Below are 24,618 nucleotides of genomic sequence, written 5' to 3'. Positions count from 1 at the left end.
ATCCTATTCAGTTTGCTATGTCTCTAACAAGGGGAGCATTTGCCCTTAGAACTGAAATTTAATTTGGAGGAAAGATTTGCTATGACAAGGAAATTTGCATTTGATTGCAAAAATTCAAATTGCTTGTGCTTTGGCATTTATGAATGATATTACATTTTAGAATTACTGGGCCAAAGTATTAAATATGGTGGCAGTACAGTTATTGATTCTGTGAAGTCTTGTGGTTAATTTTTAGTATCTCTCAGAACTGAGGCAGTTCAGAAAGAAATTTTAAACTGCTCTGAGTCAGAGTAATTTTATTCAGTGTGACTTACTCCCAGCAAAGTATTCTTAGAACTGCAGCTTCACTATTTAATTTCATTTTGTTTTTTATTTCAAGCAGGACCGGATCTACATGTTTTATGAGGGGGGGCAAAATTAAAAAATGATGTCCCCTTATGGGCCATTCTATCTTATGGTCCCATAGAATACCCAATTTGGCGCCCCTGCTCCAGGTGCTTCTTAAATAAGCAGTCTTTTGTTCTCTTTCATAGCAACCTCCACAGATAGTTGAAGCTGTGTTTGTGCTCACTTGTTGACCTTGTTCGTCCTCTCTTTTTCATTTATTGCGGTCACTTTAATCTGCAGGGGGGTGGTCTGTAACATATATCCATATGAATGATGACAGGTACAACTTAAGGATAATTACACCATAAACCAGCTCCCCCCACCCCCAACCTTTTTGAACCTGAAGGCACCTTTGGAATTATGGCTCAGCCACAGATCGGCTGCCAGGAAATAGCTGATGCAGGAGGACACAAAATGGCTGCTGCAGTTTACCTTCCGCCACACAATAAAGATCCTTGTGCTGTGATGGCAGATGCTGCCAAGCAACCATTTTAAAAATCTGCACAGACAATCAAATCTCCAATAGCCAATCAAAAGCGTTGCTTCCCAAAAGCCCCACTTGGCTTCCCAAAAGCCCCACTAGGAGAGCCAGTATGGTGTAGTGGTTAAGTGTGCGGACTCTTATCTGGGAGAACCGGGTTTGATTCCCCACTCCTCCACTTGCACCTGCTAGCATGGCCTTGGGTCAGCCATAGCTCTGGCAGAGGTTGTCCTTGAAAGGGCAGCTGCTCTGAGAGCCCTCTCCAGCCCCACCCACCTCACAGGGTGTCTGTTGTGGGGGAGGAAGGGAAAGGAGATTGTGAGCCGCTCTGGGACTCTTCAGAGTGGAGGGCGGGATATAAATCCAATATCTCCATCTACCTCACAGGGTGTCTGTTGTGGGGGAGGAAGGGAAAGGAGATTGTGAGCCGCTCTGAGACTCTTCGGAGTGGAGGGCGGGATATAAATCCAATATCTTCTTCTTCTTCTATCTTCTAGGCCCCACACATTCTCTAAAAACACTTGGTGAGTGGCAGGAAAGATGCTGGCTCCATGGTACCCACAGCACCTTGAACTGAACTGACAAAAAATGGTAGTCAATGTAAATTTCTATATTCCTTGATAATTTGACTCGCCCTATTTGTTCCATTCAACAACTGTGCTGCTGGCATTTTCCACTAAAGTGCTAATAGTCTTCAGGTGGCAGTCTTAACGTAGAACATGTTGCACTAGTCTAGGCTCAGAGTTGCAGTAGAGGCCTTTGACTTTTGTCACAGCCTAATGTTTCAGGCCTCACCTAGGCTAAATGCCTACAGTGGGGAAGATAATATCAGCCTAGATCCCCTTCAGTTACCATTGAATGCATTGTGTAGAAGCATAGCAGTTGTTGTTTTGGATGGGAAGTGATGAGGTCTGGGAAGTGTTAATCACAGTGCTAATGATCTGATGCAAAGCTTGGAGAGGAACTGAGATTTCTCTGAGTTCTTTGCTTTGATTTCACAAGCTGAGTACTTGGAAGGCTTCTCTTAGATTTGGCATTTTAGTTTGTTTTCACGAATGTCTTTGTTCTTATTTTGTTTGTTGTTTTATTTGTAAACTACTCAGGCAGTTGCTTCAATGCAGGGCTTTGATATGCAAATAAGTTCCTGCTGGGCTTTTTCTACAAAGAAGTCAGGTATGAAACAATGGTGATGTCAGAGGGTGTGGCTGAATATGCAAATGAGTTCTTGCTGGGCTTTTGCTACAAAAAAAGCTCTGCTTCAATGAAATGTGATGTGAACATTGCATAAACGTCCCACCAAATTGTTCAAGAAAAGTTCATTGAAAGTGAAATGGATAAGTGAAAGGTAATACTTGGGGGGGGGTGTTATTTCAGGAGAAAAGATTGTCAGGATTTAATGCGGAGCAGCTCCTTTCCAAAGCTTGTAAACACATATCTGGATATTTAACACAGTTCCCATGTCAGGATTCAGTGCTGTTTGCGAGTCAACTGAATGGCTGTTATTTAATTAGTTGTGTAATATCTTCCATTGATAAAATTTGCATTTTCTGTAATGCAAAGGCCTACATGGTTTTTCTGTCACTATCTGCTTTTTTGGAAATGAGAAAGATGTTCCGCTTCGATGCTACCTCCCACCTAGATTTGCCAGGTCCAACTCAGGAAATATCTGGGGACTTTGGGGGTGGACCCAGGAGAGTTTCCCATTCCCTAAATAAATAAATAAAAATACAGCGCTGCAGTTCCCCTGTATACAGCCTTAATTTCCTCATCTTCTTTTATTCATTCATTCATTCTCATTTATATCCCGCCCTCCCCGCCGAAGCAGGCTCAGGGTGGCTAACAACAATTCCCCCCCCCACCCCGGCAGCTGCACTTCCATTAGATAAAAGTGAAATTTGTCATAAGCCCACAAGTCCCCTTGTCAGGCTTTGGAAGCATTTCCAAGCATGGCTTCTTAAAGGGACACACACATACTCACAAAGCAGCCAAAATAAACAGTTTGCAAACCCACACTTTTTTCACTGCGGCAATTTACTCACAGGAGTTGCTGAATGTAATCATCTGCTGTATTTCAACCAGCTCCTTCAGACAGGAACAGGAAATGAAAGCAGCCAAGGGATGGAGTTTGCCTCCATCCCATAATCAGGTTCTAACTAACTCTTTCCTGTCCATTTTACCATAAAAATGACTTCTGAAGCAAATGCAAAACAGAGAGACTGTGCTCTCTGCTTTTCTCTCAGCTTCACACACAGGTGGCTCTGCCTGCTTGCCCCGCCTCCTGCTTTCCTGCTGCTGAGATTTAAAGGCACACCTACATTCCAAAACACAAAAAGTTGCAGATCTCTTCTAAGCCTGCTGAGCTGAGGCTCTATGCATAGTTGCACAGCCTGGAACCTGCAAGGGCTTGTGAGGGGAACCTCATTTTTCCTGTGTTACTTTCCTCACAGTACTTCCTCTTTCCCTTCTGCTGGCAACCTGTATATCTTCATCCTTTTCTACTTCCTTAGCTCCACCCCACTCATCAACTAACCTAATCTGAACATAAGAACATAAGAGAAGCCATGTTGGATCAGGCCAATGGCCCATCCAGTCCAACACTCTGTGTCACACAGTGGCCAAAAATTTTATACGCACACACATATATATACACACTGTGGCTAATAGCCACTGATGGACATCTGCTCCATATTTTTATCTAACCCCCTCTTGAAGCTGGCTATGCTTGTAGCCGCCACCACCTCCTGCGGCAGTGAATTCCATATGTTTATCACCCTTTGGGTGAAGAAGGACTTCCTTTTATCTGTTTTAATCTGTTTTTGTCCTCCTTCACAGCGATTATTTTATTTACCGTACATCATTTACTTACTTTCTCCACCATGGGGACACGCAGCAGCTAACATCTTTCTTCTCTCCTCCATTTTATCCTCACAACAACCTTGTAAGCAGGAGCAGACTGGGAGTGGAAAGCACTGTAAAAGGGCCCTCCCCCAACCCCCCCTGGCCCCATCCTCCAAATCAGGGAGGGAGAGAGAAAGAGGGTATCTGCCTGACCCTGCCCTGAGCTCCTCTGGGGGAAGAAAACAAATAAGAGTTTGGCTGCCTAAGCTTGGGTGGGCCTGGGGTCGCTGCCTTGTTTTTTCAGGAGGCTTGGGAGGACTAGGAGCTGCTTCCCTTGCCTCATCTCACTGAAGGCCTCCCCGCCAGACCATGTGCCACTTTCCATGTCTGGCAGGCTGAGTGTTGCCTCCCCCACCTTGTCTGGAGCTCAAGAAGGCTGGGCTCAGCTCTTCTGTCACAGGGCTTGCCTTGCCCGCATATGTAGAGGAGGCCATTGGTCCACACTGGAGACATACCAGTGCTCTTAATTGGCAATCCAAACCTGCCTGTGATGAAATACATTAGGCTGATATAGGGTTGCCAATCCCCAGGTGGGGGCAGGGGATCCCCCAGTTTGGAGGCCCCCCCCCCTGCTTCAGGGTTGTCAGAAAGCAGGGGGAGGGGAGGGGAATGTCTGCTGGGAACTCTATTATTCCCTATGGAGATTTATTCCCATAGAAAATAATGGAGAATTGATCCGCGGGTATCTGGGGCTCTGGGGGGGCTGTTTTTGAGGTAGAGGCACCAATTTTTCAGTTCAGCATCTAGTGCCTCTCCCCAAAATATCCCCCAAGTTTCAAAACGATTGGACCAGGGGGTCCAATTCTATGAGTCCCAAAAGAAAGGTGCCCCTATCCTTCATTATTTCCTATGGAAGGAAGGCATTGAAAAGGTGTGCCGTCCCTTTAAATGTGATGGCCAGAACTCCCTTTGGAGTTCAATTATGCTTGTCACAGCCTTGATCTTGGCTCCACCCCTAAAGTCTCCTGGCTCCATCCCCAAAGTCTCCTGTCTCCACCCCCAAAGTCCCCAGATATTTCTTAAATTGGACTTGGCAACCCTAGGCTGATAATGGGTAACTGGCCCAGTATCCCCAATGAGTTTCTATGGCAGAATGGGAATTCAAGATCTTACTCTGAAAATTTAACCACTACACCACCTTGGCTTTGTGGGGTGGCTGGTGTTGAACAGCAGAAAGCAGCCAGGCCTGGGTGAGTCATGCAAGTCACATGATACCAAGTTACTTGCTCCTGGGTCTGGCCCCAATGAGTCTTCCTGAAAAGGGCCCTGCCACCCCTCCCCTTTTATGAGAGAAATTAAGACTGGAAGGAGAACACAAAAGCAGAACTGTTGTTGTTGCCTAGCAATGGTCAAGCAGGGAATCTTTCTTAAAGCTACAGGTGCTCCCTTTATCATCTCAGGGGTTTTTAACCTTCCTCCGATTTTTATTTAAATGTAGGGTGTTTTGTCTTGTTTGTTTGTGGCTTCAGATTTCCAGATTTAAGTATTGTAGGATTTGGCCAGGTTGAGAATTAGATATATTGATTAGAAGTCTTTTAAAAACAATAACAGCCATGCTGAATACACAGCTATATCTGACTATATCTGTGTACAATTTCACCCAAGCACTGGTGGTAGCAGCCAGCAGTTAAAAATATTTGCTGTTTCCTAGAACACAAAAATGTGAGTACGTGTGTCTCTGGGCAAGATCCTGCTTTCTGTTACTAGTTAGAGTAAGTGGCTGATGCCTATAACAGATACAAAAACAGTGGTAGTGGGGAATTGCTGATTAGCTTACATTTTCTCATCAATCTTACCATTTTTCTCTATCAATGCAAAGCAATTTTCATATTTTTCAATGAATGATCACTTCCTAATACCTTACAAATTTTTATTGCCTGCTGAACAGTATCCTGGCTTTGGCTTCTTTAACTCCTATCAGCTTTTTGAACAGATTTTCTTCTGGACTGGTAGCACGATTCTTGTAATTTTATGCAATTTCTGCTTCCTCATCTGCTTTTCACAGTGTTGCATGATATCACTGAGAGCTGGCATGGATGTGATTTCCTTATTCCTCAAGAGAAGATGCAAAGTCTTCTCCTATAAACACCACTTTGCCCTTCAAAATGTGTAATTTTGTGATGCAAAAATTTCCAATCCACATCAACGAGAGCCAGATTCTATGCACACAAACACATCCAGCTTTTTGCAAGGAGCCAGCTTTTTGCAAGGAGAGCATTAGTGACTTCACTGTGCCAGTTTAGTGTAATGGTTAAATGTGCGGACTCTTATGTGGAAGAACTGGGTTTGATCCCCCACTCCTCCACTTGCAGCTGCTGGAATAACCTTGGGTTAACCATAGCTATCACAGGAGTTGTCCTTGAAAGGGCAGCTGCTGTGAGAGTCCTCTCAGCCCCACCCACCTCACAGGGTGTCTGTTGTGGGGGGAGAAGATATCGGAGATTGTAAGCCGCTCTGAGTCTCTGATTCAGAGAGAAAGGCGGGGTATAAATCTGCAGTCTTCTTCTTTCTTCACAGGTTTATATACTGAACGGGAGTAGCAAGGCCAGCAAGTATGATCGCCAATGCCCAGGTGGGCCCTGGAGTTCTCCTGGAATTACAGCTGATCTTCCGACAATCAGAGCCGGCTCATCTACTAGGCAAATTAGGCATTTGCCTAGGACGCCAGGAGGGGGCACCGAATTTGCCCCCCCCTCCAGAACCCCAGACAAATGTCTAATTTCCCTCTGCCCCCCACAGTGCGCTCAGAGGAGCAATTCCAACCTCCCCCTTACCCACTTCGAGGTGTGAATTTCAGTAAAGCTTTCTCTTAAGAGAGCGCACGTTGACAAGGCTTCGCTTCCCCCGTCCCTGAAGGGAGATAAAAGAAGAAAGGAGGGGGCAGAGGGGAGGGGTGGTGCTGTGTAGGGGGCTGTGCACCCTTGAGCCCGCCCTGCAGAAAATATAGATCAGTTGCCCTAGAAAAAAATGGCTGCTTTGGAGGGTGACTCTATGGCAGCTGAATTTCCTCATACTCTGCCCCTCTCTAGGCTCCACTCACAAATCTCCAGGAATTTCACAAACTCAAGCTGGCTACCCTATCAGCAAGCTCCCAACAAAACAGTGCTAATCGTTTTTAATTCTCCCCAAACAGTGGACAGTCCTTCCTGCCAGCCAGTTGCAAAATCCAGACTTTCACATCTTCTGGATATTTTTATAGCTGCTGAAATGTTTCATTCAGCTCCTATTGGAAAGAGCTATGTATATAACTAAGAAGCTAGCAGTGATCTGAGACCATGAAATTTTTAACAGTTAAGCAACTCAGGCACACGGGGACTCAAAGATTAATTTACCTTCTCTTAATGCAGTAATATGAAGCAGAGAGAAGGGTGCTCCAAAGAGTGATGGTAAGAGCACAGAAGATTTGTGGATGCTCTCTCCCCTCATTGGTGGATCTGTATAATATGGGATGTAAAAGGAAGATACAAATGATCTTAAAGGACCCTTCATATCCGGGCCACTTGCTATTTGAGATCTTACCATCGGGCAGACGATATAGAGTGTTGAAGGCTAAGACAAATAGAATTAAGGGCAGCTTCTGTCCAAGTGCTGTGGTTAGGCTAAATGCAGGGCTATGAATGGTTATTTGTTTTAGATGTAGGCTAAATGTAGGATTATGAATGGTTATTTGTTTAGATGTATTTAAATGGTTTATGTATATGTCTTTTCTTTAGTGTTGATGTGTTGGTATGTTTGTGGAAGAGCACCTCATTTCGTTGCTCTCATTTTCCTTTTTTGAGAACAATGACAATAAATTTATCTATCTATCTATGATTGTGTATGTTCAAGGCAGACTTGTAATTTATAGTGAATGCTTGAGCCCTTATACTCAGAAGAAAATTACACGGAATTCAGTGGAACTTATAATGAAAGGTTGCTGTCTTGGTTTCTTCTGAAGAAGAGCATTGTGATCTGCTTATTTGCCCATTGACAGATGGAAAAGGAATAAAATTAGGGACATACTGGAAGCAAGTGCTGTTGGTATTTATCTTTAGAGGAAAAGCTGTGACATACAGGTGTCGTAACTCCCCCCCCCCCCCAAAAAAAATTAAAGCATCTTGATGCACTTTGAAGGCAAACAGCTTTCTGGTTTATCAGATGAAACTCTAGTCCAGCAGTTCTTAAACTTTAGCAACCTACAGAACCCCAATTTAGATTTTTAAAAAATTCACAGACACCTCCCCCACCCCAAGCTCTCCCAACTGATGTACACCACTTGCTGGACAGTTACTTTTCAAAATGAATGTTGCATGCTGGAGGTATTGCCTGGGGAATCAGTCCTCTCATTTCCTCAAAGCTAGAATGATATCAACCACACGTTATAATCAAATCTAAGGCTGCTTCTGCAGGAGGGTCCCCCCCCCCACACACACACACCAGTTTTGCTTCCTGTCTGTTATCTCCCCACCTGCCAGACAGAGGAAGAGCACCATGTGTAAAGCAAAATGTCTGTATTGTCTGTAAATGGGCTACAATGTTAGGTCTTCCAAGTGACTCTATAGGGCCACAACTCAAAAGGCCCTGATCCAAGTTTGAATCAGAGTCTGATGATACATTAAACCTCCATCCCAACTTGCATTTAGTGTGTGACCCGGCACACTCACCTTAAGGGGGTGGGGGGGTGGGGAATCATTGATTCCCAAGGACGTGTGTGCTGGCAGGAGAATCTTCATCATTTCTTCCCTTCCACCCAGTGCTCTTTCAGTAGCAGAAAAGTACCACAAGGGGCAGGTTTTTTGTCGTATTGGCTGTTTGTTAACTAGGGTTTAATGGCGATTAACTGTTTTAACTTTCTTTCTGTGATTTTTAACAAAATTTAAGATGTGAGTACTTTTATAGGGGAAAAAACAAGATCTAAGTTGGTGGTTATTGTTAAATAAACTCTAAGGGGATGGCAGATTTCAGCCAAAAATAAGGGACATCAAAAGCTTCCTCACTGAGTTCTTGGTCAAAACTTCTTTCTGTGGCTACAAGTATAAGTATAATGTTGTTTTCTTGATATCTGTGTGTGACAATCTTGTCAGCAAAGAATTGTAAGTATCCCCGCCTCTGACTGAGTTTTTCATTTGATCCTGTGTCGACAGCGGAAAAGAATAAGGGTGGAGGAGATAACACAGTTTTTGTTTCAGAATATTAGATCTTGACATGAGAAAAACATAATATGTGATCTTGACATGAGTAAAACATAGCTTCTGGAATCTGGAACCCTTTAAGAGAGATTAAGATGAGATGTTTGATTGCAGTGCAGATTGGGAGTGCGGTAATGAGATATTCTGGCTTTGAATTGTGAATAGCTAGAGATTAGTACAACTGGGGCCTTTAAGAAGTATGTTTGTTTCAAATGTGGGAGGAGAGGCTTATTTGCACGTACGGTGAGCTTGGCATGAGGCATGTTGCGTTGTAGAAAACCTGTAAAGCAGACCACAGCAAGGAAATGAAGCTCACTCTTGTACTCAGTTCACTTTTCAGAGTATCAGTGCAATAGACAGGAGTGCGGTCTGCATGGCAGCACTCTTAAATGCACAAAAACTAGGACGTTTTTGAAGAAGTTCCCCCCAAAATGAATGTGTGTGGAAGCACACAACACAACCTGATAAAATACCTGACAAAGCAAGCTTTGACTCATGAAAGCTTACAGCTTAAAAACATTATGTTGGTCTCTAAAGTGCCAGTGGACTCAAACTGTGTTAGAATAAAAGCTGCTGGTCTTTAATGTGCCATTGGACATGTTTTATTTTGTTGATTTGCTGCCATTTGCTGTTGCTTCTCTTCATCCACCAAGGATAGTGACCAAGTATGGAACCCTGTCACCAGGGCAACTCCCTGGGGTGTGGGATAGAGATGACACAGTAATTAATAGGGGCTTCAGAAGTAATCTTAAAAGCTGTACTGTGGGGCATCTACATACTCCTCACAACTCATTTTAGACTCTAAGGACTATGGAAGGTGGATGAGGTGATCCATGGAATTTCAGCTGTAAAGTGTAAAATTGCTGAGCTCAGAAACTGGATAAGTAGCTTTCCTGTTCAACTCACCCTGAATCTGTACTGCGACTGCTCTTTGTCTCTTGAGCTTTCCATGTTCATGTGGAGAACAGAATAATAATAATCAGTCTTCTTAGGTGCTCAGATTGCATCACATGTGCTATCTCAGAAAGCCTTACTGATTCAAAAAAAGAAAGAAAGAAAGTCTTACCGAAACAAAATCATTAAAGTAAGCCAAATACAGAAGACCGAGGCCGTGAACCAAGTGATCATACTTCATTCAAAAAATACCCCCCAAAATCCACTTGTACCTTGTTCACCTACAAAATAGTCAGCCTCACATGATTCTGTATTGGCTTTTTGAGGACATTCTTTGTGTGTGTAAATTGCTGGTAGGTTGCAGCTGACTTACAGTGACCTGTAGGAGAGATCTCCTGGAAACACAACTGATCTTCAGGTGGCAGAGATGAGATCCCCGAGAGAAAATGACTGCTTTGGAGAGTAGACTCTATGAAATCACACCCCTGCTGAACTCTCCCCCCTCCCAAAATTTCACCTTCCCAGGTTCTACCCCAAAATCTCCAGGAATTTATCAACCCAGAGTTGGTGACCCCAGCAGAGGGGTTTCAAGGCAAATGAGAAAACAGAAGTGGTTTACCATTGCCTGCATCTGTGTTAGCCACTACCCTGCTTAGCTTCTAATATCTGACAAAATCAGGTTAGCCTGAACTATTGAGGTCAGGTTGAGGACAGTCTTTAGGCATGAATTATTAGTGCAAAACAGAGATTTTAAATTTCTCAAAAATTTGAAGCCATGGGGGAAATGTTTCCCTCCCCCCAAAAACGTTTTAAAAAAAATTGAACCATATGCTGTGCTTATTTCCCAGCCACTCCTAAACCATGTTTTGCTACTTTAGCAACATAAAATGTATCTTTTGCATCTCAGCATATAAAATTATATTATTCAGTATCTTTATGGAATGTAAAAGTATAAATGCTTTAGTTTTCTACAAGCAGAAATACAAACATACCCAAGACTAAACTGAGAGCAGTGCAAATTGCTACACTCTGTGCAATCTGCACATTTCACACATTCAGAAATATTACATATATATTACATATATATAGGGTTCCCAAGTCCAACTCCAGAAATACCAGGAGACTTTGGGGGTGGAGCCAGGAGACACTGGGGTGGAGCTAGGGGGAGGGGGGAAAACGGCAAGCCGCCCCATCTCGGAGCGGGAGAGGCTGCTGCCGCCTCTTCTCAGTCTGAGCCCATCTCGGATGATCAGCCACGGCGAGCGGAGAAGAGACGGCAGCAGCGCGGCGGCCTCGCCTGCTCCGCTCCACCTCTGGGGTGGAATCAGAGGGGGGGTGGAGGCAGGCCGGGGGCGTGGCGAGCCGCGAGTCCGGGTCCTAGAAGGGCCCGGATTCGCGGCTTGCCATGCTCCTGGCCTGCCTCGCCCTCCCCTGTGCTGCTGCCGCCTCTTGGCTGCTCCTCCAAGATGGGCTCAGCCTGGGCTCATCTCGGAGGAGCAGCTGCGGTGGGCAGGGAGGGGGCGGCAGCGGCGCGGCGGCCTCGCCCATTCCGGGATCCCCCCTTCCCCCCGCTTCCGTTTTTTTGGGGAGCGGGGGAAGAGGGTGGAAATCCTGGGGTCCCCCGCCAGGGCGGGAGGGTTGGGAAGCCTACATATATATGTCATAGGAGGTTTTTTAGTGCGCTCCAAAAATTTCCCAATTTTCCAATAGGAAAATAGCACTTCTGGGACACTGACTACTGAACCTTTGGTTTGGGAAGGGAAAAGAGTTTGGGGGTGGGGAGCAGGCCTCATTTTTGGCAGGAGCTCACAGGAGGAGAGTTCTGGAACCTCTAAATTTTATTGTGCTCTTTTTTTCCTTCCCCCTCCCCCCGCCAAAAAAACCCCTTGCTTCTGGGCTGCATTGTTCAAACCCCCTGTGAGAATTTGCTAAACTCTAAAATTTAACAAACTTTCTAATATTTTTCTCCACAAAAAAATGGGAAAATCAGCAAAACATATAAAGCAGACTGATAAAATCTTCAGCATGCCGCTGTGGCCACAGAGGAGAAAATAATTGAAGAAGTTTGATGGGAGTAAGGTTTTATTAAGACAATTATAATTCAGGAAGCATTTTAAGGTAAGTGGTGAGTGGATATAATTTAGTGCACCTTCCTGTGATGTCAGGGGTGTGTGACATATGCAAATGAGTTGTGCTAATGAGCTCCGGCACCTCTTTTTCTACGAAATGATTCCTGGTGGGGAGTACCATACCCTCTCTGTAAAATTGTATATTCTGTGTTGTAGTAGATAACTATGCTTAAGCCAAAGTGAGTGGGAGGGTGGCTTTAAGAAAGGAGACTCTAAGCCTTGAAATTGCCCTTCTTTCTAATGCCTGGGTTACATTTACTTCTGGGGTAAAGCCATAGAGTTTCTGTCACTTCTGGCTATTTTATTTTCCTCAGGAGCAGGAAATTGGTAAGCCTAGTGGCCATTCATCCAGTGTATTCTGGACAGACTATTGTGAGTTCAAGTCAAGTTAGCCTTTATTGGTATAAAATATATAGATATATATATCAGAGCAAATTGGTTAAAAAAAAAGATAAAATGGAACGATTGCATACATATACATCAGGAAAAGCATAACCATAAACTATTTTTATGAGATCCTCTGGTGTGCCTTTAAAACAGAATAAAGAAACTTAGCCACTTTCTCAGTGACACTAGATGACGTATCGTTCAAAAGGCTATAGACCTTAAGTGCATCAGAACAATCAACCACGCTAACTAAAAGAGGATGTAAATACTTGTGACGAAGATCTGTATACAAATTACAATAAAAAAGAATATGAGTTAACTGACTCCACACATTTTTGCTTACAGAGACAGTATCTGACTGAGTAGGCTGTCTTGTTAAATCTGCCATAAAGAATGGCGGAGGGCATGGCGTTGCATCTGGCAAGGGAAAAAGCTCTACGCTGCTGTGGCACCTGCAAGACGGATAGATATGAAGCCATTTTCCCAGTACTAAGAGAGATCTCAAAACTCAGTGGGGAACAAGATTTCTTAGCCACACTGTATAGGTCTTGGCACTCAGTATCTAGCAAGCTGTTTTTAATTTGTTGGACTATGGTGGTGAAGGACAGCATGGATAATAGTTCTAGGGATAAACCCATTGCTTTTATTTTTCTCATCAATATGTGCTGACCAATTTGATAAATTAAATTCAGAGAGCATATAGAGAGAGATATAGCTCCCCGGTTCAGAGTTGTAGTGCAAGTGTAGCCAGAATTTGAAGGTCATGAGCCATGCACTAGTAACCATTAAAGACATGCCAGTTTCTAAGCAGATAACTGCATATGGGACACATTTTTGGCATGCCCAGAATTTTACGCAAGAATTTGGATTGGACATGTTCGATAGCACATTCATAAGATCCAATCCAGATTGGGATGCCATACAGAAGTTGTGAAATCACTTTGGCTTTGAATATTTTTATGGCAGCTGCGCAAATTGGTTACCTCTGCCATAAAAAGCGAGCTATGGCAGATGCACTGATGTTAGCTGTCTTCACTGCATACTTGCAATGGGTAGACCAAGTCACATTATATTGAAAATAAACACCTATTTAAAATACTTGACTTGCATCAGTAACCCATTCGTAAAGTCTCCAACTTTTTTGAGAAAACTAAGATTTTGGACTTCTCATAATTGAGCTGGAGGTTATTACTAGTAAAATACAGAACACGAATGGAACAACAGACGTCTTAACCCCACTCTAGAGTAGGACAACAGCACCGTATCATCAGCATAAAGTAACAAGGGTACATGTAATGCACCGAGTTTTGGACTATGGCAGTCAGGACCAGACAGCTGAATAGCCGGGTCATTAAGGAAGAGATTGAATAAAAAGGGAGCCAAAATGCAACCCTGTTTGACACCCTCATTGGCAGCAATCTTCAATGTTAGGTTGCCTGCTAATGAGAATTTAATCTGGTAGGTGTAGAAGTGTGTAATCTCTTAATAAGCATAAGGAGTCTTTTATCCATGTTTAGTTTATCTAGCTTAATCCAGAGGAGGTACCTGTCAACTGAATCAAATGTGCCTTTTAAATCTAAAAACCAACAAATAATTTCTGGGTATTTTGCGCAGTGTACTTGTTGACTAGATGGGATAAGGTAATGCAGTGGTCTAAAGTGGTCTTCCCTTTGCAGAAGCCCAGCTGTTCAGGGCCTAGAATTTTTTCCTGCAACATCCAGAGATTGAGCTTGACTAATAGATGTTTAGGGTAAAGCTTGCCAATGATGGAGAGTAGGCTAATCGGCCTGTAATTGGCAGGGTCAGTGTGATCACCTTTTTTGTGTAGTGGGACCACTATTGCAATCAACCATGCCAATGGAATTATGCCAGTTCAATCTACAATTGTAAACAGAGATGCTATTACTATTGTGTGTTGTTCTGTTCTCTGTGCAGACCTAGGTAGTGGAGAAATGGAAAATTTTCAGTGAGGAAAAATGTTTTTTTTTTTTTCATTTTTATTCATTTATTCGTTTTATTTTCTCTTTTGGAATGAGAGAAATGTTTTTTTGATGCAAGATGCTAGTACTAAGTTTAGCCACAATAAGAAATTATTGCATGTATTTCCATTGTTCGCCAAATGTTTATTTCCTATAGTTCCCGTGACTTCAAAAATTCTGCAAATTTTACGTCTCTGGTCTAGTTATCAACATGGCAAGGAACTCCACAAATATAGGAAAGTGGCAGAGACACAAAAAACCCGCGCAGTAGATTAAACTTCTATTAGTATAAACTGCCTCGTGTCCCTTTTTGCTTTCTCCATGTGCATTTTTATCCCCTGCCCTTAGCCTCCTGTTATCTGTACACCACATCAAATTTCACAGCCATAAGCTTTGATTATTGATTCCTTGATAACCCACCTGCCCCATAACCCCATCTATTAGCTCCATGCCTGCCCTCTCCATTGACGCTCTTCTTAGTTCCACACATCATCGTACAATTTCATAATAGCATGTCCTGTATTCCTGATTTCCATCAGTGGCCATCATATTTAGTGTACAACTTAGGGTTGCCAAGTCCAATTCAAGAAATATCTGGGGACTTTGGGGGTGGAGCCAGGAGCAAGGTTGTGAGAAGCATTATTGAACTCCAAAGGGAGTTCTGGCCATCACATTTAAAGGGACTGCACACTTTTTAAATGCCTTCCATTGGAAATAATAAAGGATGGGGGCACCTTCTTTTGGGGCTCATAGAATTGGACACCCTGATCCAGTCCTTTTGAAACCTGGAGGGTATTTTGGGGAGAGGCACTGGATGCTATGCTGAAAATTGGATGCCTCTATCTAAAAAAACAGCTCCCCCCAAGACCCAGATACCTGTGGATCAATTCTCCATAATAACCTATGGGGATCAGTCTCCATAAGGAATAATGGAGTGCCTGGCAGAGATTTCCCTCCCCACCTTGCCTTCTGATGACCCTGAAGCAGGGGGAGGGCCTCCAAACTGGAGGATCCCCTGCACCCACATGGGGATTGGCAATCCTAGTGCAACTCCAGCTGATCAAGTATCACATTGTGGGTGTGATGATGTTATTATGGTGCGTGGCCAGTTAGTTCTGGGTTTTATGGCAAATGAATCCTTCACATTGTCCTAATGCTGAGCAAGGTGGGGGAGCAGAGAATGCAACCTCATAGTGGAGGCAACTAGACCAACGTTTGCTGTTTGGCCTTGGTGGGTTCAGATTGAAATGGGGCATAGTAACCTTTGTCTCTCCAAGAAGTTGCACTGTTGTCTTCTTCTGACCCAGCACAGTGTGACACCCCAGTCTGGCAAGGAAATCTTTGAATCATTCAAGGATTTATCTTTTGCCTATCTGATAGAGTGTTGAATTTTATGAAACGTGTTTGGGATCTGTTATAAGCCCACGGAAACTATTGCACCTTGCACTGGATGTGTTAGCATGGTATTCAGTTTACAACCAGAGTTCTGTCAGAGTTTCCATTGTAAACCCAACATTTTCAAGGGTTCTAAGCTGAGCTAATAACATTTTTTTTTTAATGAAAATTGTACTTGAAACTTGGCTAACTGAATATCTCATGTCTTGATACTTGAAAATACATTTTCATTCCACACCAGCAAAAACTCTTCTTGCCAATCATAAAGCAAGGGTTACTGAAACAGAAAACACAGAGAATTAAGGTCTTCATTTGAAAAAGTTGTTGATGTTCTCCTTTAAGACTCAGTCTTATGCTAGGCTGTTCTCTGAAGAACTGTTGTGTAACGGCAGGAGTTTTCCAAGTTCCATTATACATCCAAGAAGTGGGTTATATGGTTTCCAGTGAATCATCCTAGCCTGGCAAAGCTCCTGTAGACTGTACCATAGGAGTTTCTTGTTATTCAGCTGCCTGTTAAAGTGGCACCAAGGTTTTCAGCAGATCCTACAGAGCACTATGAAGGGGTTTCCATAACTGCCTGGGACTGAGTTCTGAATCAGTGCCTGTCACCACAGAGCCATTATGCTTTCCAAGAAACATTATTGTGTACATGTTCTAACTCCACACGGATGGCAGCTAGCATGTCCATACAGGCCAAAGCCTCAAAGTACACAGGTGCCAAAACAATTTGAATCTTGACTTTTCCTCACATAAAAGGTCATGTGATTCAGCCTCAAGTGGCTTTTGTATGGGCTTCAGCACACTGCAGTGGTGGGTACAAATCCATCACAAGTTTAGATGCAGGTTCATCAATATCCCATTTCAGCTCTTTGTGAGAAGATTGTCCAGGGCCTAGTGTATCATGGGCTGCGCCATACAGGTGAAATATTCAGAATACCAGTTTGGTACATTGGGATAACTGGGGGGGGGGGGGGGCTGGTCAACTTGTGCTGACTGTGACCTATTAGATTACAAATGAATATTTGCTCAAAGCTAGACATAATAAAGTCTACCCAAGATTATGACAGATCTTCATTGAAAATAAATTGACATGAAACCCACAGGGTTCAATATTCATGAAACTGATCTTGTGAATTTCTGCGGATTTCCTTAATAGCAGCCAGGGTTACAGGAAGGCCATTCTGCTTAGGGAACTGAGGATGGTGGGCCAGATTACCACTCCCAACTCTTGACTTTTTTGCTCCAGCCCAGGTTTTTTCCACATTCTCTTCTTGTTCTGTAGAAAGATGTCGATAAAGGGAGGGGGCAGATCTGAATTGAAGCCTTCAGTTGCTCCTGGTGTAATAGAGTGTGAAAACAATTAATTAAATCCATGAATAAGGGGAAAATATCTGATTTCCTTCATCAGTCCCCCACAGGCAGTGTTTCTCAACCTGTAGCCATTAGCACTTACGTAACACTTAGGGATTGGTGTTCTTTAGGTGAGTGTATTGGGGCTGGTCCTGGAAAGTGACCAATCCTATTGCTCCATAGAGAAATGGTACCTGTGGCCCTGTGGTTTCCTGAAGCTGTTAGGATCCCATTTGGAAGAATAGTTGGGAGCGGGGGAGGAAACGCTGTAGAGGAGAGCTTGGGAGATATATTTGAAAAAGGGGTTAATGGACAAAACAGGCGGAAAAAATGGTCACATGCTTTAAGCTCACAAAATCCCTTCGTTAAAGCTGGGCTTGTCAGTCATTCTTATAGGGCAAAGCAAGGGCAGGAAAAGGGGAGAGGCTGAGCTTATTGAAAAGGGAGTGAATTGGGAAGACCTCCCATCGGTTGGGTTTCTGGTTCTTTTGCATTGACTTTCCATGTTCTCTGTTGGTCTCTTACAGAGCCTGCTCATCATCTGGATCAAAAGACAGAAGGACAGCCGACAGCCATTGTGCTCCTTTGAAGGTATGTGACTTCGAATCATTTGGTTGGATTTGGGCTTTCTGTTTTTTGGAATCCTCTTCTGTTTGGTCAACCCTATCAATCAAACTTCTCAGTTTTTGCTGGCAGCAAATTTGCAGTTCAGCAATTGGTGCCAGCATTGAGAAAATGAGGATGAGAACTTTTAGCAGTATCTAATTACTAAATAGTAATTTAGTAATCTAGCAGCCTTCTATAGTTTGAGACTTTCAACAAAATGAAGATAAAGCGTATTAGGCTTGGCTAGTTCAGAGTTTATGGAAAATACATGAAGTGGAAAGCAAGATGGCGTGGATCCAGAATAAGGTTCCTCCCTCTCCCATTTGTAGAGAAATGGAGGAAGACTGTTTTTTTAACATCAAAAAAATTCCTGGTAGGATGCGGCCTTGGGGGGCCTCTGAGCAACTAAGAGCGATCTGAGTTGAGCAATCCCTGCAGTGCCAACTGCTGATGCTCCACCTGTTGTTATGGTTGCCGTGGCCCAGACATGAGTTGTTTGGACCATGTGCCATTGCCAGCACCACTGGGACCACATGGCTCCTCTTACCAAAGGGTGGTTGTAACATCCCAGTCTGCTCTTCACTATATGGGGTGGGGGGGTGGAATTCAGGCATATGGAAAACTGATGGCATAGTATGCACTTTCTATACTTTGGCCCTACTTGACAATACTCTTGCACTTAAGGGTTGTTGTTTTTTTAATGGCATAAGGAACAGTGCATGATCCATGCCGCTATGCCTTGGTGGCCTACCCGGCTTTGTGTTGGTAATCTAAAAGGCAGGGTGCATGAAATTAAAGGTAAAAAGAGACGTGCATCAAGAAAAGAGGCTTGTTGCTCTGGAAATGCTCTTTCAGATTTCTTTATAAACATAAATGTTGCTGTAGTATATCAGTGAATTGAATAAAGCAGGAGTCAAGGTGCACCTTTAAGTCCAACCAATTTTTATTTAGAACGTAAGCTTTCGTGTGCTCTTAAGCACACTTCATCAGACGAGGAATCCAGCACAGTGAGCAAAGCCATACAGAGCTGAGCAGAGCTGGTAGGCAGTGGCCCAGAATGCAACATGGTACAGATTTAAGAACCAATGACAGTGAAGTGAAATTATCTGGTAGGCAGTGGTTTAGAATGTAAAATGGTACAAGGACAGAATAGTAAAATTAACAAATTGAGCAAATCTTTGATCTGAGTAGCATGAGCTTCTCTTGCTGGCTGCTCTGGCTGCTCCTGCTTTTTTCTCCTCCTGTTGATGGGGAATGAAGCAGCTCATGGCTGCTTCTCTGTCTTGTGCACGGTTTCCATTGACCTGCTGGGGATGGAGATTTCCTGCCTCCAGCTCCCATTGCCTGCTGGTGCTCTGGCAGTCAGTGGGAAGGGGAGTTGGGAATCACAGTTGGTGAGACAGAAGTGACATCACTGGAAACTCTGTAGTTTTACCATAGAATTTTGGCAATTCATAGAGCAGCATGATGTCACTTCTGTTTTTTTCTCAGAAGCGATGCAATGCTATCACATAATGATATCCCCCTCACATCTCTCCTCCTCCAAACTCCCACCAGTTGCCAGGCTGTGCCTGGAAATCCTAGCCTTGGTGTGCTTTCTGCATCAGTAGCTGAAAGAGGCAATAGCAGTAGCAAGGCGGATGGGTGTGAAGTCAGGGAAAGTAAACTCTCAGCAGGAAGATGCTTGCTTTCCCTTCTGACTCACCTGCTCTGTTAGAACTATGGTACCTTCTCCCATCTCAGGTAAGTAACTGTGGGGTACGTCATCCCCCTATAGGAAGAGTGGGAGGGATGGCAAGCCACAAAACTCCTTGGAGTTCCTTGCCTGATGTGGGAGGAGGTTGCATGAGTGGACAGAAAGGCAAGAAAGATTTCTGCAGCCAGGAGCTTTCTCTTTCCGCTGCTGGGAGGTGTGGCTTTTGCATAATAGCAGCTCATTCATAGGTACAGTGCTGTTGCGAATGCACTGTCTGTCTGCACCCTGACTTGTTGTCCATGTGACATGTTAGGCCTCTAAATATGATAAGGGGTTTCCTACAAAGAGACAAGAAGTTTCTTGGAAGACTTTTATGGAAGTTTGTATTTCGGGTTCCCTCCCAAATTCTGATGTTGAGTTGATCTGGATCTAGCCCAGTGCACAAGCAGAAATCTGTCCTCCTATGCGCCAGTCAGTGTAACATGGAGTTGTATGTATCTCTGAGTTCTAGAACAAAATTTTGCAGTCAAGTGGCTCCTTAAAGACTAACACATTTTTTCAGGGTATAAGCTTTTGCGACTCAAAGCCAGGGGTGGACTTAGGCATGGGGCATCAGTTGCCCCAGAGCCACCCACATGCAGAGGGGAGGAGGCACCTAGCTAGACAAGCTCTAAAGCCACCTTTGTAGGAGGAGGAGGTGCTCAGCTGGCCACCTCTTTCTCCCTCTCTCCTTTGTGGGGGCAGTGCCATCGACTAGGCCCTTGATAGTGATTCTGGAACCCCATCCTTGAGTTCTCTCCATGGCTTCAGAATCAGAAAGGCTACCTTGGTCAAAGCTTATTTCATCAGATACAAATGAGAATGGAGATGATAAAGTAACAAGTACATCCAGTGCAGTTATTTATACTTAAAGTTACATGCTGAAAAGTGGTAGGTGTGGGAGATGTGTTACAAAGAGAGGCCTGTTTGAGTTATGGTGCTCAAAGCTAGAGGAACAAGTTTCAGCGACTTATTGCTTCCATGAAGTCCCTAGGTTCAGAATATTCATATGGCCTATGATACCATGTCATACCTTGGAATACAAAAAGTGAGAATTATCAATACTCACTTTGACCATTTCCGCATACGTGCAAACTGCTGTATCAGCGTTCTTAAATCATCAGTGTTTGTAAAACTTTCCACATAATTTTTGGCTGCTCCAGGAGTAGCTCCGAATTTACTGGCCTATTACCCCATATTTTCCAGATCCACTTTTCCTGCAGTTTTTTTTTTTGTTTCTTTGGATATTAACTTACAGTTTTCAAGTGTGGAATTCCCGAAATTGAATTTTATTTCCGGCCACCTGGCCCCTCAAGTCCCACAAACAACAGACTGATTTTTTAAAGCATAATTTTGATTGCTGGTTTATATTTGTAATTATGTTTTAATTATTTAAGTTGCTGGGTCCCACCCTGTGCAGGGGAAGGACAGGATAAAAATCCAAGTAAATAAGCAAATTGCATTACAACACTGTTTTTAACTTAATAGTATCATTCTTTATAACACAGGGAAAAAAATTAGCAGTGAGGTTTAATGTCGTTTTCTCCATGCAATTGTGTGTCCATAGAGTTTCTTTCCATTTTTTTGGTTAGTAGATTTTGTCACCTTGTGCTTTTATTGTTTCATCATCTCCTCCCTCCTTCTCTTTCCCTGTAGCTTCCAGCATGTTTTTGATGACAATTCAGTCTTTCAAACATTTGGAAATAATGGAATTATATAATTCAGCATGTTCTGTGTTTCTGTCTAGCATGTTTAATAATTATTGAATAACATTGTTATGAAATGGTGTATCCAATCTGACGATCACATACAGATTATAATTTTCATTAGGATTTTGTGGAAATCTTCAATGGTCATATTCTCAGTTGGCAACTAAGGAAGAGTGGGGGACCTTTGAAACGGTGGCAACCAGCCTGTTCCCCACAATTAGAGTTGCCAGGTCCCTTTGTTGCACCAGCAGGGGAATCTGGGGGGTATTCCAGGAGTGGGCATGGATGGTCCTGATGCAGTGACATCACACAGAAGTGATGTCATTATGTCAGTGATGTTGTGCAGTGATGCTCCACTTTTTTGGCAAACTCTATGGTAAAATTGGGCTGAGAAAGTACATGACAACAAATTTAGTGTGCTTCATAATTATTGAATGACACTGTTATGAACTGATACCAGTTTGACAATTGCTGGCCATGGGGGCAACCATGCTGTCCCCGAAGATACATCTAGTCCCCCCCCCTTTTTTTTTACAGTGCTATTTTTAAATTATTTGCTCCAGCTACCGGGGAACAACCCGGATTTGCGGGGATGGGTATTTAAAGGGGACTCCATAATTGATAACTTCTCAGTTACACACATGAAGTTTGCCCCATGGTACAAAGATTAAGAACAATCATTTTAGAGCTTCTTATCTGGTCAGCATAACAGCTCATGATTTAAGAACAGCATTCACAGCGTTGTGCTTTCAAATAACGCCAACTGAGCTATTAGCAGGCTGGTATGCCAAAATTCCAACTGATCAATTAATTTGCCTTTGTAAAAGCTTTATGGAAGATCTACCACACTGTGTTCTGACCTGTCGTTTGTATCCGGGGCCCAGGAATAAATTCCTGGCCATGATTTTAGCTAATCTACAGTCCTTTTCAGATCCCAAAAAATTAGTTTATATGCTCTCTGACACAGAGTCCTCTGTTTCCTACAGATTGGCTGTTAGGAAGATTAGAAACTTTGTTTCTAAGAATTCCTCTAACTGAATTGTTTCAGTATTATTGTGCTGATTGAATGCTGAGGTTTTAGACTGTTAACTTTGGTTGCTTGCAATTTTGTTTTAGATAATTGTGAAGGCCAATGCCCATGAACAATAAATTTATTGACTTATTTATTTGGTTAGGTTTGTATACTGCCTTCCCCACAAGTGGGCTTAGAGCTGTGTACATCAAGTTCAAACATAAATACATTAAATCAATCTAAAATACCAAGCCATAAAACCTAACATCTACATGGTGCAATGATGTTATGACATTACTGCACATGCACACAGAAAGAAGAGGTTCCGTTGCTGATAAGGTACATGACTGTGGGTGGAGGGATCCTGAGATCCTCGACTCCAAGGTCCACACTCCAGTCTAACAAATTAGGCAAAGTTCCTTTATTATTACAGAGAAGGTGAGTGACCCCAATATCAGTAATTAAACATGCAAAAAAAAATTAAATATCTTCTGAAGGTCAACAAGCCATAACAAATCAAATAAAACCAGGGGAAAATCTGCAGCTCTGGCAAGAAGAGCTCCAGGAAGCAGCAATAGCTCAGCTCCTCAGCGTTAGGGCCACCTGCAGTCATCACTTAGCATTCCCAGTGGTGGTGGTGTGAGAAAGAGCGCCTGCCTGCCCACCCTCTTGCCTTGCAGCCTCCCTGACTCATCTTGTGTCAATTCATTCCATGTTAACATCCCTCCGTTATTTTATGTGTGTGCAATACTGAAATCCTCCCCCCCACCCCTGCACCGAGGACACTGCCATTTGCCTCCTCTCATCTCCCCCTTTCAAGTCAATACCAGCAGGGAACTAAATCTTACACAGCTCCTTTTAAATCCTCCCTCCATTTTATTTTTTTTTTAATTCAGTGATCCAAAACCAGCAATAGTCTCATGCCACTTGTAATTTAAAAAAAAAAATAATTAAAAACAAGAGGGAAATTATGCTTGTTCACAGATGAAGGGGGGAGTTCCGAAGAAGGTTCAGAGTGGGATGAATGACTTCAGTGTGGGTGGTGGAGTGGGGTGGGAAAAGAGCAGAAGGCGGGCTCTGAGAGAATCAGATGCTTTTTAATTTCCTTCAGCTTAAAAGCAAAGCAAGGGAAAACCTGGCACAAAAGCCCTCTCAGAAAACCTGAAGAAACAGCAACTGGAATGGGAAATGAGCACTGAAGGGAGACAGAATGAAATAAAAAAACCAATGGACATGCATGGTGAAAGCGAGGCAAAACACCCATGCATAATAGGCTAGTGTCAGAAGTTATGATTTAATGAACAAAAAGCACTTCAGTATTAATATAATGCTTACGGGATATGACTGCAAATCCAGTTAAAGGTATAGTTTTACATTTTGATATGCATCCATTCCTTAGCCGTGGCTAGATATTTTAAACCTTTATTTATTATTGAGGATATTTCTGTGCCGCCTCTTTAGAGTCCAGCTTGAGATGACTTATCATTAAAATCATGTTACAGTATTAAAAACAAGCTGTTGGATTTACATAGCATAAAAACTATCTATAAAGCAGAAGCAAACTATTTAAAGTAAAGTAGGTGCTGGGGAGCCTCAAGGGGGAGGACATTCCAAAAGTGAGGTATCACCACAGAAAATGCCTCATCTCTAGTTGTCACCATCCTTACCTTTGAAGGCAGGGGCACAAGGAGCTGGACTTGAGATGCAGATCTTAACTGGCAGGCTCAATAATATGTGAGGAGATGGTCCTTCAGGTACCCTAACCTACAAGCTATTTTGAGCCTTAAAGGTACTTAAGAGAACATAAGAGAAGCCATGTTGGATCAGGCCAATAGCCCGTCTAGTGCAACACTCTGTGTCACACAGTGGCCAAAAACCTGGTGCTATCAGGAGGTCCACCAGTGGGGCCAGGACACTAGAAGCTCTCCCATTGTTGCCCCCCCACCAAAGCACCAAGAATACAGAACATCACTTGCCCCAGACAGAGAGTTCCATCTATACTTTGTGGATAATAGCCACTGATGAATCTCTGCTCCATATGTTTATTCAATTCCCACTTGAAGCTGTCTATGCTTGTAGCTGCCACCACTTCCTGTGGCAGTGGATCACTCTTTGGGTGAAGAAGTATTTCCTTTTATCCCTTCTAAGCGGACTGCTCAGCAATTTTATTGAGTGTCCACGAGTTCTTGTATTGGGAGAAAGGGAGAAAAGTACTTCTTTCTCTACTTTCTCTGTCCCATGCATAATCTTGTAAACCTCTATCATGTCCCCTCTCAGTTGTCATGTCTCCAAGCTGAAGAGCCCCAAGCACTTTAACCTTTCTTTATAGGAAAAGTGTTCCAACCCTTTAAACATTCTAATTGCCCTTTTCTGCACTTTTTCCAATGCTATAATATCTTTTTTGAGGTGTGGTGACGAGAATTGTACACACTATTCCAAATGAGGCTACACCATTGATTTATACAGGGGCATTATGATACTGGCTGAT

General features: G+C 43.2%; 1 protein-coding gene across 1 annotated transcript in view; it reads left to right on the top strand.

Annotated features, from left to right (window-relative positions):
- COL8A2 (collagen type VIII alpha 2 chain) overlaps nucleotides 1-24,618 on the top strand; it is a 246,041-nt gene that overhangs the window by 104,076 nt on the left and 117,347 nt on the right. The window contains exon 2 of the mRNA XM_060258079.1: nucleotides 17,596-17,659. The gene's annotated coding sequence lies outside the window, so the exon portion shown is untranslated. The remainder of the gene's footprint in view (nucleotides 1-17,595; nucleotides 17,660-24,618) is intronic.

Source organism: Heteronotia binoei, chromosome 17, assembly GCF_032191835.1.
Source record: "Heteronotia binoei isolate CCM8104 ecotype False Entrance Well chromosome 17, APGP_CSIRO_Hbin_v1, whole genome shotgun sequence".
Lineage (NCBI taxonomy): Eukaryota > Metazoa > Chordata > Lepidosauria > Squamata > Gekkonidae > Heteronotia > Heteronotia binoei.
The sequence above is the reverse complement of the archived record's forward strand: the minus strand, read 5'-3'. Positions and strand labels throughout refer to the sequence as shown.